This window comes from Larus michahellis, chromosome 11, assembly GCF_964199755.1.
Source record: "Larus michahellis chromosome 11, bLarMic1.1, whole genome shotgun sequence".
Lineage (NCBI taxonomy): Eukaryota > Metazoa > Chordata > Aves > Charadriiformes > Laridae > Larus > Larus michahellis.
The window spans coordinates 110,667-116,666 of NC_133906.1; positions in this window are offsets into that span (position 1 = coordinate 110,667).

Sequence of the window (6,000 nt, forward strand, 5' to 3'; positions counted from 1 at the left end):
AAAGAGCTTTAGAACAAGGCATAGTTTTCCCTGCTGGCTCTTTGGGCGTGGGACCAATCTCCAGACATATGGCCATTTTTGTGCCTGGCGTGGTGCCAAGTGGGAAAGGGTGGTGTTGAGGCTGAAGGCAGCAGGAAAGCCTGCAGCCCCCAGGTGTGTGGGGCTACGCAAGCGGTTCCCAAAGAGCTTTAGAAGAAGGCATAGTTTTCCCTGCTGGGTCTTTGAGCATGGGACCAGTCTCCAGACATATGGCCATTTTTGTGCCTGGCGTGGTGCCAAGTGGGAAAGGGTGGTTTTGAGGCTGAAGGCAGCAGGAATGCCTGCAGCCCCCAGGTCTGTGGGTCTACGCAAGCGGATCCCAAAGAGCTTTAAAACAAGCATAGTTTTCCCTGCTGGCTCTTTGGGCGTGGGACCAATCTCCAGACATATGGCCATTTTTGTGCCTGGCGCGGCGCCAAGTGGGAAAGGGTGGTTTTGAGGCTGAAGGCAGCAGGAAAGCCTGCAGCCCCCAGGTGTGTGGGGCTACGCAAGCGGTTCCCAAAGAGCTTTAGAACAAGGCATAGTTTTCCCTGATGGCTCTTTGGGCGTGGGACCCATCTCCAGACATATGGCCATTTTTGTGCCTGGCGCTGCGCCAAGTGGGAAAGGGTGGTTTTGAGGCTGAAGGCAGCAGGAAAGCCTGCAGCCCCCAGGTGTGTGGGGCTACGCAAGCGTTTCCCAAAGAGCTTTAGAACAAGGCATAGTTTTCCCTGCTGGATGTTTGGGCATGGGACCAGTCTCCAGACATATGGCCATTTTTGTGCCTGGCGCGGCGCCAAGTGGGAAAGGGTGATTTTGAGGCTGAAGGCAGCAGGAAAGCCTGCAGCCCGCATGTCTGTGGCGCTACGCAAGCAGTTGCCAAAGAGCTTTAGAACAAGGCATAGTTTTCCCTGCTGGCTCTTTGGGCGTGGGACCAATCTCCAGACATATGGCCATTTTTGTGCCTGGCGTGGTGCCAAGTGGGAAAGGGTGGTTTTGAGGCTGAAGGCAGCAGGAAAGCCTGCAGCCCCCAGGTGTGTGGGGCTACGCAAGCGGTTGCCAAAGAGCTTTAGAACAAGGCATAGTTTTCCCTGCTGGCTCTTTGGGCGTGGGACCAATCTCCAGACATATGGCCATTTTTGTGCCTGGCGCGGCGCCAAGTGGGAAAGGGTGGTTTTGAGGCTGAAGGCAGCAGGAAAGCCTGCAGCCCCCAGGTGTGTGGGGCTACGCAAGCGGTTGCCAAAGAGCTTTAGAACAAGGCATTGTTTTCCCTGCTGGCTCTTTGGGCTTGGGACCAATCTCCAGACATATGGCCATTTTTGTGCCTGGCGCTGTGCCAAGTGGGAAAGGGTGGTTTTGAGGCTGAAGGCAGCAGGAAAGCCTGCAGCCCCCAGGTGTGTGGGGCTACGCAAGCGGTTCCCAAAGAGCTTTAGAACAAGGCATAGTTTTCCCTGCTGGGTCTTTGGGCATGGGACCAATCTCCAGACATATGGCCATTTTTGTGCCTGTCGCGGCGCCAAGTGGGAAAGGGTGATTTTGAGGCTGAAGGCAGCAGGAAAGCCTGCAGCCCCCAGGTCTGTGGGGCTACTCAAGCGGTTGCCAAAGAGCTTTAGAACAAGGCATACTTTTCCCTGCTGGCTCTTTGGTCGTGGGACCAATCTCCAGACATATGGCCATTTTTGTGCCTGGCGTGGCGCCAAGTGGGAAAGGGTTGTTTTGAGGCTGAAGGCAGCAGGAAAGCCTGCAGCCCCCAGGTGTGTGGGGCTACGCAAGCGGTTCCCAAAGAGCTTTAGAACAAGGCATAGTTTTCCCTGCTGGCTCTTTGGGCGTGGGACCAATCTCCAGACATATGGCCATTTTTGTGCCTGGCGTGGTGCCAAGTGGGAAAGGGTTGTTTTGAGGCTGAAGGCAGCAGGAAAGCCTGCAGCCCCCAGGTGTGTGGGGCTACGCAAGCGGTTCCCAAAGAGCTTTAGAACAAGGCATAGTTTTCCCTGCTGGCTCTTTGGGCTTGGGACCCATCACCAGACATATGGCCATTTTTGTGCCTGGCGCAGCGCCAAGTGGGAAAGGGTGGTTTTGAGGCTGAAGGCAGCAGGAATGCCTGCAGCCCGCAGGTCTGTTGGGCTACGCAAGCGGTTCCCAAAGATCTTTAGAACAAGACATAGTTTTCCCTGCTGACTCTTTGGGCGTGGGACCAATCTCCAGACATATGGCCATTTTTGTGCCTGGCGTGGTGCCAAGTGGGAAAGGGTGGTGTTGAGCCTGAAGGCAGCAGGAAAGCCTGCAGCCCCCAGGTGTGTGGGGCTACGCAAGCGGTTCCCAAAGAGCTTTAGAAGAAGGCATAGTTTTCCCTGCTGGCTGTTTGGGCATGGGACCAGTCTCCAGACATATGGCCATTTTTATGCCTGGCGCAGCACCAAGTGGGAAAGGGTGATTTTGAGGCTGAAGGCAGCAGGAAAGCCTGCAGGCCCCAGGTCTGTGGGGCTACGCAAGCGGTTGCCAAAGAGCTTTAGAACAAGGCATAGTTTTCCCTGCTGGCTCTTTGGGCATGGGACCAGTCTCCAGACATATGGCCATTTTTGTGCCTGGCGCTGTGCCAAGTGGGAAAGGGTGGTTTTGAGGCTGAAGGCAGCAGGAAAGCCTGCAGCCCCCAGGTGTGTGGGGCTACGCAAGCGGTTCCCAAAGAGCTTTAGAACAAGGCATAGTTTTCCCTGATGGCTCTTTGGGCGTGGGACCAATCTCCAGCCATATGGCCATTTTTGTGCCTGGCGCGGCGCCAAGTGGGAAAGGGTGGTTTTGAGGCTGAAGGCAGCAGGAATGCCTGCAGCCCCCAGGTCTGTTGGGCTACGCAAGAGGTTCCCAAAGAGCTTTAGAACAAGGCATAGTTTTCCCTGCTGGCTCTTTGGGCGTGGGACCCATCTCCAGACATATGGCCATTATTGTGCCTGGCGTGGTGCCAAGTGGGAAAGGGTGGTGTTGAGGCTGAAGGCAGCAGGAAAGCCTGCAGCCCCCAGGTGTGTGGGGCTACGCAAGCGGTTCCCAAAGAGCTTTAGAACAAGGCATAGTTTTCCCTGCTGGGTCTTTGAGCATGGGACCAGTCTCCAGACATATGGCCATTTTTGTGCCTGGCGTGGTGCCAAGTGGGAAAGGGTGGTTTTGAGGCTGAAGGCAGCAGGAATGCCTGCAGCCCGCAGGTCTGTTGGGCTACGCAAGCGGATCCCAAAGAGCTTTAAAACAAGCATAATTTTCCCTGCTGGCTCTTTGGGCGTGGGACCAATCTCCAGACATATGGCCATTTTTGTGCCTGGCGCGGCGCCAAGTGGGAAAGGGTGGTTTTGAGGCTGAAGGCAGCAGGAAAGCCTGCAGCCCCCAGGTGTGTGGGGCTACGCAAGCGGTTCCCAAAGAGCTTTAGAACAAGGCATAGTTTTCCCTGATGGCTCTTTGGGCGTGGGACCCATCTCCAGACATATGGCCATTTTTGTGCCTGGCGCTGCGCCAAGTGGGAAAGGGTGGTTTTGAGGCTGAAGGCAGCAGGAAAGCCTGCAGCCCCCAGGTGTGTGGGGCTACGCAAGCGGTTCCCAAAGAGCTTTAGAACAAGGCATAGTTTTCCCTGATGGCTCTTTGGGCGTGGGACCAATCTCCAGACATATGGCCATTTTTGTGCCTGGCGCGGCGCCAAGTGGGAAAGGGTGGTTTTGAGGCTGAAGGCAGCAGGAATGCCTGCAGCCCCCAGGTCTGTTGGGCTACGCAAGAGGTTCCCAAAGAGCTTTAGAACAAGGCATAGTTTTCCCTGCTGGCTCTTTGGGCGTGGGACCAATCTCCAGACATATGGCCATTTTTGTGCCTGGCGTGGTGCCAAGTGGGAAAGGGTGGTGTTGAGGCTGAAGGCAGCAGGAAAGCCTGCAGCCCCCAGGTGTGTGGGGCTACGCAAGCGGTTCCCAAAGAGCTTTAGAAGAAGGCATAGTTTTCCCTGCTGGGTCTTTGAGCATGGGACCAGTCTCCAGACATATGGCCATTTTTGTGCCTGGCGTGGTGCCAAGTGGGAAAGGGTGGTTTTGAGGCTGAAGGCAGCAGGAATGCCTGCAGCCCCCAGGTCTGTGGGTCTACGCAAGCGGATCCCAAAGAGCTTTAAAACAAGCATAGTTTTCCCTGCTGGCTCTTTGGGCGTGGGACCAATCTCCAGACATATGGCCATTTTTGTGCCTGGCGCGGCGCCAAGTGGGAAAGGGTGGTTTTGAGGCTGAAGGCAGCAGGAAAGCCTGCAGCCCCCAGGTGTGTGGGGCTACGCAAGCGGTTCCCAAAGAGCTTTAGAACAAGGCATAGTTTTCCCTGATGGCTCTTTGGGCGTGGGACCCATCTCCAGACATATGGCCATTTTTGTGCCTGGCGCTGCGCCAAGTGGGAAAGGGTGGTTTTGAGGCTGAAGGCAGCAGGAAAGCCTGCAGCCCCCAGGTGTGTGGGGCTACGCAAGCGTTTCCCAAAGAGCTTTAGAACAAGGCATAGTTTTCCCTGCTGGATGTTTGGGCATGGGACCAGTCTCCAGACATATGGCCATTTTTGTGCCTGGCGCGGCGCCAAGTGGGAAAGGGTGATTTTGAGGCTGAAGGCAGCAGGAAAGCCTGCAGCCCGCATGTCTGTGGCGCTACGCAAGCAGTTGCCAAAGAGCTTTAGAACAAGGCATAGTTTTCCCTGCTGGCTCTTTGGGCGTGGGACCAATCTCCAGACATATGGCCATTTTTGTGCCTGGCGTGGTGCCAAGTGGGAAAGGGTGGTTTTGAGGCTGAAGGCAGCAGGAAAGCCTGCAGCCCCCAGGTGTGTGGGGCTACGCAAGCGGTTGCCAAAGAGCTTTAGAACAAGGCATAGTTTTCCCTGCTGGCTCTTTGGGCGTGGGACCAATCTCCAGACATATGGCCATTTTTGTGCCTGGCGTGGTGCCAAGTGGGAAAGGGTGGTTTTGAGGCTGAAGGCAGCAGGAAAGCCTGCAGCCCCCAGGTGTGTGGGGCTACGCAAGCGGTTCCCAAAGAGCTTTAGAAGAAGGCATAGTTTTCCCTGCTGGCTGTTTGGGCGTGGGACCAATCTCCAGACATATGGCAATTTCTGTGCCTGGCGTGGCGCCAAGTGGGAAAGGGTGGTTTTGAGGCTGAAGACAGCAGGAAAGCCTGCAGCCCCAAGGTGTGTGGGGCTACGCAAGCGGTTCCCAAAGAGCTTTAGAACAAGGCATAGTTTTCCCTGCTGGCTGTTTGGGCATGGGACCAGTCTCCAGACATATGGCCATTTTTGTGCCTGGCGCGGCGCCAAGTGGGAAAGGGTGATTTTGAGGCTGAAGGCAGCAGGAAAGCCTGCAGCCCGCAGGTCTGTGGCGCTACGCAAGCGGTTGCCAAAGAGCTTTAGAACAAGGCATAGTTTTCCCTGCTGGCTCTTTGGGCGTGGGACCAATCTCCAGACATATGGCCATTTTTGTGCCTGGCGCTGTGCCAAGTGGGAAAGGGTGGTTTTGAGGCTGAAGGCAGCAGGAAAGCCTGCAGCCCCCAGGTGTGTGGGGCTACGCAAGCGGTTCCCAAAGAGCTTTAGAAGAAGGCATAGTTTTCCCTGCTGGCTCTTTGGGCGTGGGACCAATCTCCAGACATATGGCCATTTTTGTGCCTGGCGTGGTGCCAAGTGGGAAAGGGTGGTTTTGAGGCTGAAGGCAGCAGGAATGCCTGCAGCCCCGAGGTCTGAGGGGCTACGCAAGCGGTTCCCAAAGAGCTTTAGAAGAAGGCATAGTTTTCCCTGCTGGCTCTTTGTGCGTGGGACCAATCTCCAGACATATGGCCATTTTTGTGCCTGGCGCGGCGCCAAGTGGGAAAGGGTTGTTTTGAGGCTGAAGGCAGCAGGAAAGCCTGCAGCCCCCACGTGTGTGGGGCTACGCAAGCGGTTCCCAAAGAGCTTTAGAACAAGGCATAGTTTTCCCTGCTGGCTCTTTGGGCATGGGACCAGTCTCCA